The 14,480-nt window shown below is 43.7% G+C and overlaps 1 protein-coding gene across 3 annotated transcripts in view; it reads left to right on the top strand.

Moving 5' to 3' along the window:
* Window positions 1-9,241: 9,241 nt before the first annotated feature.
* The window catches only part of LOC143173659 (RCC1 and BTB domain-containing protein 2), a 55,087-nt gene continuing 49,848 nt past the window's right edge, over window positions 9,242-14,480 (top strand). For 2 of the 3 annotated variants that reach the window (XM_076363872.1, XM_076363868.1), the window contains exon 1: window positions 9,242-9,279. The gene's annotated coding sequence lies outside the window, so the exon portion shown is untranslated. Of the gene's footprint in view, window positions 9,280-10,206; window positions 10,269-14,480 lie in introns of those variants that run through there. The other variant, XM_076363869.1, reaches the window with a different exon arrangement.

Raw genomic sequence — 14,480 nt, 5'->3', positions numbered from 1 at the left:
TATTTGACTGGTGTAGCTGTCAAACCATATATATCTGTCAGTTAGAAGGTTAGAAACAAAAATAACTGAAGAAAGGCTAGCACTGCTAACTTTACACTATTAATATTTTTGCTAATTTTATTTTAGTTTATGGTAGTAGGCTATTAATAAAGCATAGATTAACAAGGCAAGTAGCAGGGAACAGGGCAGCACTAAGATAATATAATTAGTTTTAAGGATTGCTTGGATCTTGGTCAACTTGAGAATAAAAAACATATTAAAAGGCAAAACAGTCAAGATAAAGCTACTTAACCACAGTAAACCATTTCATTACAGCAAAATGACTTGATGTATTGATCCATAGTGACTATAAGGTACTTCATGCCCAGGTCTTCCCTTGAATTGAAGCAGGGACGTGGTCAGAACACAAAACCAGACTTTGAACCAGAGTTTGAAAACTCATGGATCCACCAGCGTAACTGAGGCTTCTCAGCCTTTATCTGCTAAGATTCTTTTTACTGCCGGGAATGTAACCAACCAACCTCAAAGCACACTAAAATGTTTCATTGCTTTTTTGGACCTTTGTCCAACAGAAGAAGACAACTCCTGTTAATTATCTGCTTCTTGGAAACTTCCCCCTTCTTTAACTTGCTCTGTCTGCTTCAGTTCTAACAACTTTATATAAACCCAGCTCTAAATCTCTTAAAGTTCCTCTCATCTCGCACCTGTTGACAGAACTTATCAGCCTACAGTTGCCTTCCACTTATATTATTTTGCTTCCACAAAGGTTAAAATGGGCTTCTTGTGCTGTCTATTAACTCTGCAGGCAACAGCAGTTTCCCCTGATGTTCATAACTGAAATGTCATCCCGCAAACCCACCACACAGGTAATGGGAACCCTGCTACTGAGGTCAGAAGCTGTTTTTATTTTGACCTGAATGGACTCCTATCTTTCTCACTTCCTTCCTGCTGACAGACTTTCTAAGAAACAACACAACACAACAAAAGGTTTACTCAGCACCTTTATTTTGCAACCAAGTTTAGCAAACTAAGTCTGTACCTCTGCCACCTCTGCCCAGCAGTGCAGTAGTTGGGCTCAAGTACAGAAGTTGTAACTACTGAATGAGAACTACAAAAGTCCATGTTTTTGTAGCAAACCCCAAAATTATTATGTCAGTCCAAAGCTTTCTTGCCATCTAGGAAGTACAGAAACCCTTCCCAATGGTTCAAATACTTCAGGGAGATCTGTTAATTAATGTGAGTTCAGTCTGCTTGTAACTATATTTGATGGAGCTGGAGGGATGGCAGGGGCAGCATTCAAGACAGTATGTTTTGACGTGCTCTGACCAGAATTCTGTAGCTGATTTTGAGCATCAGATTACCATGAGTTCAAGATGACAGGGGCAGTAGCTCTGGATGCTACTGTGGGAGGACAGTTTGCCTGTGAGAAGAGATGATGCTTCAGAAAATACAGAGCTACCATTTAGATGTTACAGACAATAATTTTATTAAATGATTTTGAAAAAAAATATTACTACCTCCAAATATCTCCACTTTTACCAACTGGGTCTCTAAAAAAAACTGCTCTGCTCTCTGTTTCCTCTTTGGCTTCCTCTGGTCCTTAGTAGTAATCCCTCCATCCTTCTCCTTGTGGTATGATGATTATACCAAGGTGTAGCAGACAGAGTACTATAAGCCAAGTGTTCGGATGCAAAATCTCTCCCTGCCTGAACTACATGGGCTAAGCCCTTCTTTGTGGTCCTGGAGAAGAACATGGCCATGCTCTGTGCTGCTTCTAGTTTTGTAGTCACAGAAGAGCACGATCTCCGAAAGCACCTGGGATGAATCTGTAGCCTCCCACATGGAGGAATTCCTGCTTCATTCTCATTTAATGTCTAATTATATTTTTACAGTGTACAAAATAATCCTGCCAAATTAAAGTAAAATAAACATCAATTAATCGGAAAAGAAAATCAGGTCAATTTCAATCAAGTTATTCTGAAGACCAAGGGGGAATGAAAAAATTCAAATGAAAAGTAAATTAAGAAAGAGATTTGAAGCTTAAACTGCAGAGGCCAACAATACATTGCTAGTAGAAAAAGAAGGAAAATACAATCCTGGTACATACTCACAAGAGTGTTTTTAAGACGAGAGAGGCACATATTCCCTTCCATTCAGTGCTGTTGAGTTCTAAATTTGGCATTACATTTAGGAAAGAAGAAAAACAAACTGGAGACAGCTTAAATGAAAGGAAGAAAATGAGACAGGTGTACAACAACTGGCATGTAAGGAAAGGCAGAAATAACTGGATCAGGTTTTTACTTGAAGGCATAAAAAATGAATACCACTTTTCACTTTCACTGTCAGAAATCTGTGCTCCATTTCTGATTTGAATTCCTGTGGCTTTAATTTCTCTCCATTGCTTCTTGTTATGGCTTTTTCCATTAAATTAAAATGCCACTCTGTACCTAGTATTTTCTCATTGTGAGGAACCTCCAAACTGTAATCACCTTTAAAATGTTTTAAACAAACTAAACAAATAATCTCTGAGTATCTCTTATTTTCAAACCATTGATCATCTTCATGCAGCCTATCCCATTTTCAACTTCTCTATCAAAATGTATAGTAGCATCATATGCAGTGTGCCACTAGTTGGCTTAAAATACTAATTACTGGAGGCAAATTACCTTTTAACTACTGTTGATTCCTCTCTTTATACATAGGAATGACATTAGCCTTTTTCACTTCTACATCCTCTGGCATTACACTTTCAGTTATTGTTCACTGACCTCAATCCTTTAGCTAAATGTTCCAGAACACAGTTTCTCTGCTTGTAGATCTACATCCATTGCTTCTAGATTTAAGGACTTCACTGTATTAAACTGCACTTTGTTTCAATGGGTCAAATACACCGTCTGTTCCACTGATTCTAAGTGTGACCTTCAGCCTAACACAGTACACAGCACTTCCTTCAGTTAAATAGAGCATAACTTTTAGAAAAGTATCCAATACTGTGTTAAAATGTGCACTGAAGAATCAATAAACAGCTCACAGGCCAAGATGAAACTTGTTTTAGGGGACAATTACTCCTTCCTTTACTGCCAGTCTGAAAACGAATAGCTTCAACTTCCATTGGGTCTTGCTACCACTATCTACTTGACTGAAATTATCAGGTATATTATATTTACACATGCATCTGAGATCCAGCAAGTTTTTTCCCCCTGAACTGTGTTCAGGAAAACAGAAAACTGGGAAGGGAACATGGTAACAGACAATAAGTTGCTTTGTGTTATTAAGTGATCATTTTATCCTATATAAAGAGAAAACAAAACTATCGGGCACCACATATAGTCCTTATTGAGCCCAGTGACCCAAAAATTCATTGCCTTCCATCCCATACTCTACACAAATCATTATGGATATCTCTTTCGAAGATAAGAGATATCTTCCTAGCAAAAAATATGCTCAATTTTATCTTGGAAGAACCAAAGTGACTGAGCCAACAAAACATAAAACAGATTTTGCAGATTACAATGCATTCAGTATGCATGCATAGAAGTTGAATGCATTCTGAAGTGTCAAAAATAATCGACAAACAAAAAGGAGATAGTGACTCGTGAACACTACAGTCAGTGGCAGAGAACATGCATGCATTAGGGGACCACATTAGGAAAGAGCATTGGTAGTCGGTACAGCAATACAGGTACTTAGAATCATAGAATCATAGAATCGTTTAGGTTGAAAAAGACTTTTAAGATCATCAAGTCCAACCATTAACCTAGCACTGCCAAGTCCACCACATCTACATGTCTTTTAAATACGTCCAGGGATGGTAATTCCACCACTTCCCTGGGCAGCCTGTTCCAATGCTTGGCAACCCTTTTGGTGAAGAAATTTTTCCTCATATCCAATCTAAACCTCCCCTGGTGCAACTTGAGGCCATTTCCTCTCGTCCTATCGCTTGTTACTTGGGAGAAGAGACCGACACCCACCTCGCTACAACCTCCTTTCAGGGAGTTGTAGAGCGCGATGAGGTCTCCCCTCAGCCTCCTTTTCTTCAGGCTAAACAACCCCAGTTCCCTCAGCCCCTCCTCATAAGACTTGTTCTCCAGACCCCTCACCAGCCTCGTTGCCCTTCTCTGGACACACTCCAGCACCTCAATGTCCTTCTTGTAGTGAGGGGCCCAAAACTGAACACAGCATTTGAGGTGCGGCCTCACCAGGGCCGAGTACAGGGGCACGATCACTTCCCTACTCCTGCTGGCCACACTATTTCTCATACAAGCCAGGATGCCATTGGCCTTCTTGGCCGCCTGGGCACACTGCCGGCTCATGTTCAGCCGGCTGTTGACCAACACCCCCAGGTCCTTTTCCAACAGGCAGCCTTCCAGCCACTCTTCCCCAAGCCTGTAGTGTTGCATGGGGTTGTTGTGACCCAAGTGCAAGACCCGGCACTTAGCCTTGTTGAACCTCATACAGTTGTCCTCAGCCCATCGATCGAGCCTGTCCAGGTCCCTCTGCAGAGCCTTCCTACCCTCGAGCAGATCAACACTCCCGCCCAACTTGGTGTCATCTGCAAACTGACTGAGGGTGCACTCGATCCCCTCATCCAGATCATTGATAAAGATATTGAACAAGACCGGCCCCAGTACTGAGCCCTGGGGAACACCGCTCGTGACCAGCCACCAACTGGAGTTAACTCCATTCACCACAACTCTCTGGGCCCAGCCATCCAGGCAGTTTTTTACCCAGCGAAGAGTACACCTGCCCAAGCCATGAGCAGCCAGTTTCTCCAGGAGAATGCTGTGGGAGACGGTGCCAAAGGCTTTACTAAAGTCTAGGTAGACCACATCCACAGCCTTTCCCTCATCCACTAAGCGGGTCACCTTGTCACAGTAGGAGATCAGGTTAGTCAAGCAGGACCTGCCTTTCATCAGTTCATGCTGACTGGGCCTGATCACCTGGTTGCCCTGTACATGCTGCGTGATGGCACTCAGGATGATCTGCTCCATAACCTTCCCCGGCACCGAGGTCAGACTGGCAGGCCTGTAGTTCCCTGGATCCTCCTTCCAGCCCTTCTTGTAGATGGGCGTCACATTTTCTAACCTCCAGTTCACTGGGACCTCCCTGGTTAGCCAGAACTGCTGATAAATGATGGAAAGTGGCTTGGTGAGCACTTCTGCCAGCTCCCTCCATACCCCTGGGTGGATCCCATCCATCCCCATAGACTTGTGTGTGTCTAAGTGCTTGTCGTGGTTTAATCTCAGTCGGCAACTAAGCACCACGCAGCCGCTCGCTCACTCCCCCCCACCCGGTGGGATGGGGGAGAGAATTGGAAGAGCACAAGTGAGAAAAACTCAAAGGTTGAGATAAAAACAGTTTAATAATTGAAATAAAATGATAATAATAATAATATGATAATAATAATAATACACAAAGCAAGTGATGCACAGTACAATTGCTCACTACCCGCCGACCGATGCCCAGCCAGTCCCCGAGCAGCGGCCCCCCCCGGCCAGCTTTCCCCCAGTTTATGTACTGAGCATGACGTCACATGGTATGGAATATCCCTTTGGCCAGTTTGGGTCAGCTGTCCTGGCTGTGCCCCCTCCCAGCTTCTTGTGCACCTCCAGCCTTCTCAGTCGGTAGAGCATGGGAAACTAAAAAGTCCTTGGCTAGTGTAAGCACTACCTAGCAACAACTAAAACATCAGTGTGTTATCAACATTGTTCTCATCCTAAATCCAAAACACAGCACTGTACCAGCTACTAGGAAGAAAATTAACTCTATCCCTGCCGAAACCAGGACAGTGCTGTAGCAGGTTGCTAACCATTTCCCCTTGGATTATGGGGGCTTCATTCTGCTCCCCATCCCTGTCTTCCAGCTCAGCGGCTGGGTACCCAGAGAACAACTGGTCTTACTACTAAAGACTGAGGCAAAGAAGGCATTAAGTACCTCAGCCTTTGCCTCATCCTTTGTCACTATGTTTCCCCCCACATCCAATAAAGGATGGAGATTCTCCTTAGCCCTCCTTCTGTTGCTAATGCATTTACAGAAACATTTTTTATTGTCTTTTACGGCAGGAGCCAGATTAAGTTCTAGTTGGGCTTTGGCCCTTCTGATTTTCTCCCTGCATAACCTCACGACATCCTTGTAGTCCTCCTGAGTTGCCTGCCCCTTCTTCCAAAGGTCATAAACTCTCCTTTTTTTCCTGAGTTCCAGCCAAAGCTCTCTGTTCAGCCAGGTCGGTCTTCTTCCCTGCCATCTCGTCTTTTGGCACATGGTGACGGCCTGCTCCTGGGCCTTTAAGATTTCCCTCTTGAAGAATGTCCAGCCTTCCTGGACTCCTTTGCCCTTCAGGACTGCCTCCCAAGGGACTCTCTCAACCAGTCTCCTAAACAGGCCAAAGTCCGCCCTCCGGAAGTCCAAGGGACCAGTTCTGCTGACCCCCCTCCTTACTTCTCCAAGAACCGAAAACTCTATCATTTTGTGATCGCTATGACCAAGACAGCCTCCAACCGTCACATCACCCACAAGTCCTTCTCTGTTCACAAACAACAGGTCTAGTGGGGCGCCTTCCCTCGTTGGCTCACTCACCAGCTGTGTCAGGAAGTTATCTTCCACACACTCCAGGAACTTCCTAGACTGTTTCCTCTCTGCTGTACTGTACTTCCAGCAGACATCTGGTAAGTTGAAGTCCCCCACAAGAACAAGGGCTAGCGATTGTGAGGCTTCTCCCAGCTGCTTATACAATATATCTTCTGGAATATTTCATCCTGGTTGGGTGGTTTATAACAGACTCCCAGCAGGATATCTGCCTTGTTGGCCTTCCCCCTGATTCTTACCCATAAACACTCAACCCTATCACCATCATCATTAAGCTCTAGACAATCAAAACACTCCCTAACATACAGTGCTACCCCACCGCCTCTCCTTCCTTGCCTATCCCTTCTGAAGAGTTTATAGCCATCCATTGCAGCACTCCAGTTGTGCAAGTCATCCCACCATGTTTCCATGATGGCAACTGTGTCATAGTTTTCCTGCTGCACAATGGCTTCCAGCTCCTCCTGTTTGTTGCCCATGCTGTGTGCATTGGTGTAGATGCACTTCAGTTGGGCTATTGATCCCGCCCCCTTTTTGAGTGGAGAAGCCCTAATTCCTGCATGACCATTCTCAGGCGCTTCCATGGTTTCTAACACATCCATAACCCTTGTGTCTTTGCTGCCGCATGGATCTCCATCCCCTACCTCCACTGAGATGGCAGACTGAAGGACCTTACTGGCACACCGTCTGTCAAACATTGGTGTGTCGCCCCCAGGCTTATTTCTAGCGAGCCTTGTTTTATCCCTTTACCCCTTCAAATCTAGTTTAAAGCTCTTTCAATGAGCTCTGCTAACTCCTGTGCAAAGATCCTTTTTCCTCTTTGAGACACGTGTACCCCGTCTCTTGCCAGCAGTCTTGGTGTCATGTAGACCGACCTGTGATCAAAAAGCCCAAAATTCTGCCAGTGACACCAGGCTCGGAGCCAGGTATTGATCTGCTGGCTCTTCCTGTTTCTTCCCTCATCGTTCCCTACAACTGGAAGGATAAAGGAGAACACTACTTGTGCTCCTGATCCCTTGACCAGTCGTCCCAAGGCCCTGAAGTCTCTCTTGATTGCCCTCACACTTCTTGTTGCAACTTCATCACTGCCTACCTGAAAAAACAATGATGGATAGTAATTGGAGGGCCGTACCAGGGTAGGAAGTTTTCTCTTCACATCTTTAACCCAGGTCCCAGGGAGGCAGCAGACTTCCCTAAGAAGTGGGTCCGCTCTGCATATTGGGCCTTCTGTTCCCTTCAGAAGGGAGTCCCTGATGACAATGACCCATCCTTTTTTCTTTATGGAAGCAGTTTTGATGCAGGGTGTAGGCTGACTTAACCTCGGTGACACCTCCAAGCTAGAGGAACCATCATCCTCGTTATTGTTCGGTTCCACTTGCAGAGCCTCGTACCTATTATGCAAGGGCACCTGGGAAGCTGGGGTAGTTGCAGAGGAGACGTGCCTGCTGCGTCGGGCAGGAACTTGTCACAATTGCCCCCTATCCCTTAAGTCACTGTCTTCAGCCAGGCAGAGAGAGGATAGGGAATCCTCCATATCATGCATCCTGTCTGCCTGTTGGCAGACTTCATGCATTATATATGTGAAGAACAGGATGCAAGGCACATGCATCCTGTCATACACGAGACTGTCATACAACGCAGCGAGTATGGAGAACATATTGTCTCTACTCCTTTGGTAACTATGAAGACAAGTTTTTGCTACTTTAGGTACTTACACAAACCTCATTTTTGGACATCCAAAGTCTTGTATCCAAGTACATCAATCTTTAAAATATCAAAACATCCTTATGAGCTTGTGATTCCCACAAGAAAAATTGAGACCTCCCCTAGGAGATAAAGGAATTTAGTTTTCAACAGAAAGTTAGTTCCTTATCCCCAGAGCAAACTTTCTCCTTCTGAGTAAGGTTTCCACAGCAATAACCTAACAATATCATTGAATACAACAGCAAAGCTCTCTGAACATGTACCACAACAAGATAGCAGGGTATTATCACACTCAAGGTAAGAGACATAACCAAGCATAACAGCCATGTTGTTGCTTTTAGGAAACCTTTTCAAGTCTATCCTTTCTGGGAGTGCTTAATTTTAAACATAAATCTTAGGAGAAATAGAAAAATACTTATACCCTCTCACTTCCCTTGGGAAAAAAATGATTGCACGTTGGAACAGCATAGTAATATTTGACATTCCCTTAACAGTCGTCTTTGATCATGTGTCTCTCACTATGTGGTGTTGTCATGTGTATTTAGGCCCAGGCAACAGCTTGAGGCTTGGTGGAAAGTGGTGTCATCTTCCTCAATGCTGTGCTTGCTCTGAGCACCTAAGTCTTCCCAAGGAGGCCATATCATCAAAAGAGATGGGCCTTGGCAGAGAAGGTACAGAAGGGGTTCTCTTGGCCTCTCTTCGCCTCAGCTCAGCAGAAGAGAAGCACTCTCTGGTAGAAAGCAAGCTACTCTGCAGTTAGGGCCAACCCCCGTGGGGCAGCCTTCTCAACAGCCGTGTCTACGCCGGGCTCGGAGGACAGAGGCCGCCGCTTTCCACCCTCCTGCTGCAGTAGGTGGATCCCTGGGAGGCGCTAACCCCCTTCCCTCCTCCCCCCCTCCCTCCCTTCGCAGTTGAGGAGGCGGCTGAGCGCGGCGGCATCTTCCCTTGTCTCATTGGAGGGAGGAGGAGCCGTCGCCGCCGCTTGCGGGGAAGGTAAGCTACGGAGGAAGGGCATCGCCGCCGCCGCCGCCACCTGCCCCCCCGCCCTTTCCGCGGGCAGAGCCCTGCCCGCCTCCCCGCTGAGGAGAGCGGAGGCGCCGCGCGCGACACCGCTGCTGTCGGCCGGGCGGCGGGTGAGACCGTTACGCTGGGCTCCGGCGGACGTTCCCGCCCCGCGCCAGCCGCTGGCGGGGGAAGGGGACGGGAGGGGCGGGAGGGGCGGGCGGTGCGCTCGAGCGCTTCCCGCCCAGCGGGCGCCACCGTTGGCTGTGCCCGTGCGGCGGGGCGGGCCGGGCCGCCGGCAGGCATCTGGGGTGTGCCGGGCCCACGGCCTGCGGGAGCCTCAGCTCGAAGCTCTTCTGTGTGGGGGCAAGGTGGCTTTCCTCCCCCAGGCTGCCGTTTAGCCACCCCGCTCGTGGGCATGGGTGGGGAGGGAGGGTTGGGGAAGGGTGCCGTCGCCTGTTCTGCGTGTGCTGGGCCGGTGTGGTATTGCATTCCCCTGGGTTATGTTTCCCAGGCACCTGGTTCGTAAATGGCTGGTGACAGATGGTTTACAACTTCTGTCGGGGGTTAAATTTGTATGGTGTTGGAGAGGTCTGCCCGCAAGCGTGCAGAGGAAGCGTGAAGCTCGCAGTACATTGGACAAGCTAAGCTTGATGGCCAGTTACAGTGTTAATGCAGAGAAAGAATACTTGGGAAACCAAGGATTGTTAATGTGTCAGAGATGGGAGGATTACGTTGTATTTCCTTGTGGAGACGAAAGTTCTAATATTGATGGATAAAAAGAGAGGGCACAATTAACAAAGGGATTTTACTCCAGGTTATGAACTGAGTAAGGTCTGCAGACAGTTGTGTTTGTGCACCGTCAGAAACCATTTGGGCTCAACTAGTGGTGAAGGATGTGAAAGCAGACATGGAGCAAGGGAAACATGGAGAAATAATGATGCTACTGAACGTGGGGTAGGAGAGCTAATACTGTCCAGGTATGAGAAATAAATGTGACAGAATGACACTAGATGTGAATGAAGTGATGGACTGTAAACTAACAGGAAGAGATTGTGTGGATTAAAAAAAGAGTCAAGTGTATCATTGCTTTGAGAAAAGAAAACTGTAAGAGCTTTTGATGGTGTCTGCCATAGACCACAAGCGTTGGATTTGGATATCGCTTACTGAGACATACTATCAGGAATTATGTCGCAGGTGGATTTCTTTCTTAGATACAGATAACAGCATCATTTGGGAAGGACATATAGCAATCCAGTTGTTCTTACATACAACTGCTGTAAGCTTACCAACTATGCACTGAATTGCTTTAGACTTGCTCTCAGTAAGTAGTGTGAAAAATTCTGAGAAGAGCTGGTTTATTAGTCAGCTTGTGATCTTGGATCACATTTTTAATTAGATTAAATAAATAGAAATAAAATAGAGGACTAAGCAGAGACAGGTTTGAAATTCTCAATATTAGAAGGGCAAACTTTGAAAAATCAGGAGGATTAATTAATGATGTTAGCTGCACTGGAGTCCTGAGGGCCCTGGAAGCAAAGAAGGTGTGAAGCTGTTTTATGCCAAAGGTAGAATCTATTTGGAATTTATATTAAAAGAATGAGAAAAGGTTTATTGAAAATCACTTTAACCCATCTCAGAAAGGATTTTAGGAATAAAGACTAGAAAAAGGGTGGATATATATAAAATATATATACAGGTATATAATACCTGGTGGGTGGGTGTGTATTTATATTTTTTTTAGATATGCATTTATATATATGTGTTTGATGTATATACCTAGGCAAATTCTGACTTTGTGTCAGGGAAAGATTGCACCATTCTCCGACCCGCCCAGGCGTTGCATGCTGGGTTCATGGGAAGTGCTCTGGCAAGTACCCAATGTTACAGGGAAGCGTAGCTACAGCCAGATTCATGCTGGAACCGTGCTAGACATCGTCTTGGAAAAACTCTTCTCTTGGTGACCCAACATGTAGCCCTCTTAGCTGTAGGCAGGAGCCCTTATCATGGACCAAGCCTCCAATGTGCAGAAAGACTGTGCTAAACTGAAGTAAGCAAGGAATGTAGAAAAGAAAGCCAGGTTTGGTTTAGTAGTGCCTATGGGCTTGTTTAGGTTTTTTATTAAGGCTTAGAATGTTGTAGAAGATACGTTTTATAAATTAAAGCTTTTAGTCTAAATGAGGCTAGAATGTCCTTCCTTGGACATCTAAGGAAGTGATTAAAGGTTAGAACTGTCGAAGCTGTGAATATTTCTTCTTCAACAGCTAGAGCAGACTGTGAGGTCAAAGATCCAACAGCTAGACCTGATATATAGCTCAATGTTTGGCTGGATCAGGTAATTGCAGACTGCTAAAAACTTAGGCTAGGTCAGATCTACTTAGAGGGGGCATAACAAAATGTGTGCATTTGTGTGCTGTTTTTCAGTGAATGCAGTATCGTATTTATGATTACATAATAACAAGAGTTCTTCCCTGACATGCTGTTCCTATGGCATTGAACTGATGTCCAGTCAGGCTCCCACATGCAGGTGCAATGCCACCTAACACCTAAAGCTTGTGCATGGTTTATCCTGAACAACTTGATGACCTGTTAGTGTTTCTTAAATTTTAAAGCTTTAACGTTTTCTGTACTAAGATTCTTTAAGTTTATAAAAATATAATAGCTGTTTCTTTTGCATATTTATTGCATTATTTTGAATTATTTTGCTCTCTTACATGGTTAATATTTTTAATAAAGTTCTTTTAAAACCAAATCTTTGGAATACTTTTGTTTCCCTAAAGCCGGTTCCTTGAACTCTTATGTCGGAAGGTCAAAATGAAGAACCAGTCAGTACAAGTTTCAATTCTACCAAATCAATTATACAGTAACTTAAATTTTATGTAACATTTAAAATAGGCAAGAGCTAACAATTGCATCAGTTGTATTTTATTATGTTTGTGTGTATGTACGGATTACAGGAACTGAAGTGTGTTTAGAGTTTGGCCAACAATTCAGCAAAGAGAAAGAGCTTTTCAAGTTAATTTTCTGAAAATCTCAGATCAGCCACATTAAAAAATGTCAACAAATGTTTTTCTTCAGCGTCTCAGGTTAGATTTAGGTTACATTAGATTACATTAGGTTATTAGGTTAGATTTAGATACAGGAATGACATCCTGTTCCCAAGAGACTGTCTAACAAAATGTTTGATTATTTTAATACAGTTCAAGGTCTAGAGATAATGCTCATTATATTTTTTTTCTTTTACTGCAGAAGTAAACCACTAATTATGTGAAAATGACTCCAGCATCCTCCTATAATGCTTTTCAGCCTTGAAAGTAGTTCTGGCATTGTTTCCATGATCTGAAACACTTGATTGCCCTCAAAAGGTATTTTTGCACTTGCAGAAAGAAGTGTAAATATTTTTAAGTGAAAATATTTTTTGATTGACACCTTCTTATCAGGCTTTTTTAGCTGCTGACCTTGACATTTCAGTAAGTCTTATTAGAGGCATAATTTTAGTATAAACTTCATTACTATTTTCTAGTCTTTGTATTTCTGGCTTTCATTGGTTTGTTATATAGTTTCTCTTTCTTATTAGTTGTTAGTCACTTTATTCAAATCTTCATTTTTTTTTCAGTCAAGTAGATGGATAGCCAAAGCTTGGAAATTATTTTTTCAGGGTGACTGTAGGGTTTGTAGAATGAGAAAAGAATTTGAGATTTTTTTTCTTCTGCTTTAAACATTTTCGCTCTGGTGGATGATGATGCATTTTTTTCAGTCACTTCCACTCTTGTTGCTTGCTGGTAAACAATACACCATTCTACATCAATGATGATGATAGACAGCAGTTCTAAGGGGAGGAAAAGTAATTGGAATAGGAATGGGAGAAATAAAGAAACTTAATATGAGCAGGGTGTCTTACCATCTTCTAGGACTTTTAAAAGTCCTAGATGATTTTATAAAAATCAAATTAGTCAAATTGTCTTGCTAGCCCAAAACCCCAAGGTGGGTTTTTTTGGAGGTGAGGGGAAGGTGTCCCAGGAATCTACATACAATTTTTCAAAGCAATTCTGTCACTTAGGGCAGAAATTTCGCACCAGACCCTAACACTTATTTTTAAACCATTGGAGAGTTGAAAAATCATGCCCTCTGTTTTCTTTCCTGTCTTCTCACTTCTTTCAAAACATTTTTCCCTGATACATTTGCTCTTTATCGCAGCAGTATTGAACCTGTATTGAAGGATGGTGCTAAGTGTGGGTAACAGAACAGTATTCCCATTATCTTCCTTGCATTTCATGTGCCCATGTTTTCTTTTTTGTGGTGTTTGCATCTTATCCTTCACTGCTTTCGTTCTTGGCAACCAATTTCTTTTTGGGGGCGATGATGTTACTGAAAAAAAGGCCTTTGCAAATAGGTTTCAAGCATCTAGCTCCAATACAGCATGCTGCATGTAGATGAACCTCTGGTAACTTCAGTGGGGTCATGCTGGATGTCCATCCCTGGAGCCGACAGGTGGAACTGGATGTCATGCCAAAAGAGAGGTGCCGTCTGACAAGATGTTTTTGGCTAAAGTTTTTTCTCTGGAGACTGAGACAATAAAGCTGTCTTATCTCAGATAATTTCCATTAGAAATTTCTGTAGCAGTTACCTACTTTGCAAGGTCAAGGATGTCAGTCTTTCAGACTGTAAATGCTCCAGTCCTTCAGAGTTTCTTGGATCTAGCCTCTAAACTGCATGTAGATTTGCTCTTGCAATTAGTAGGCAGCCAATGGAGCTTGCATCAGGAGCCGAGAAGTCACAGTCTGGTGTCAAGAAGCAAGAAGGGAACAAGAGAAGACTATGCTTTAGTTGGAGATAGCAGTTTTTCAAACAATCACTTACTGTTTCTCAAGGTCTGCAATTTCTTGGTAATGGAAAATGCTGCATCAATGGAAGAATGAATGACAAGCTGAGTTCTGTCAGTTTATTGTCAGCACTGGGTGGAGTAGTAATATTTCACTGTTTGGACATGAAGAAGAAAAATAATTTTGAAAATAGACTGATCCGTTCCTAGAAAGGGAATGTGACCTGTTCATTAGGAATAACTGACAATATTACTGGTCTGTTCTCTCCTGCAAGATCGCTTGGACAAGTTAGCATCATTTCATGACTACTCCGGTAGGAAACTGCTGAGAAATCAAGAATATCAGAGAAGGTTAGGTTCCTTTCCTAAA

This window comes from Aptenodytes patagonicus, chromosome 1 (assembly GCF_965638725.1).
Source record: "Aptenodytes patagonicus chromosome 1, bAptPat1.pri.cur, whole genome shotgun sequence".
In the NCBI taxonomy this organism is placed as follows: Eukaryota; Metazoa; Chordata; class Aves; order Sphenisciformes; family Spheniscidae; genus Aptenodytes; species Aptenodytes patagonicus.
The sequence above is the reverse complement of the archived record's forward strand: the minus strand, read 5'-3'. Positions and strand labels throughout refer to the sequence as shown.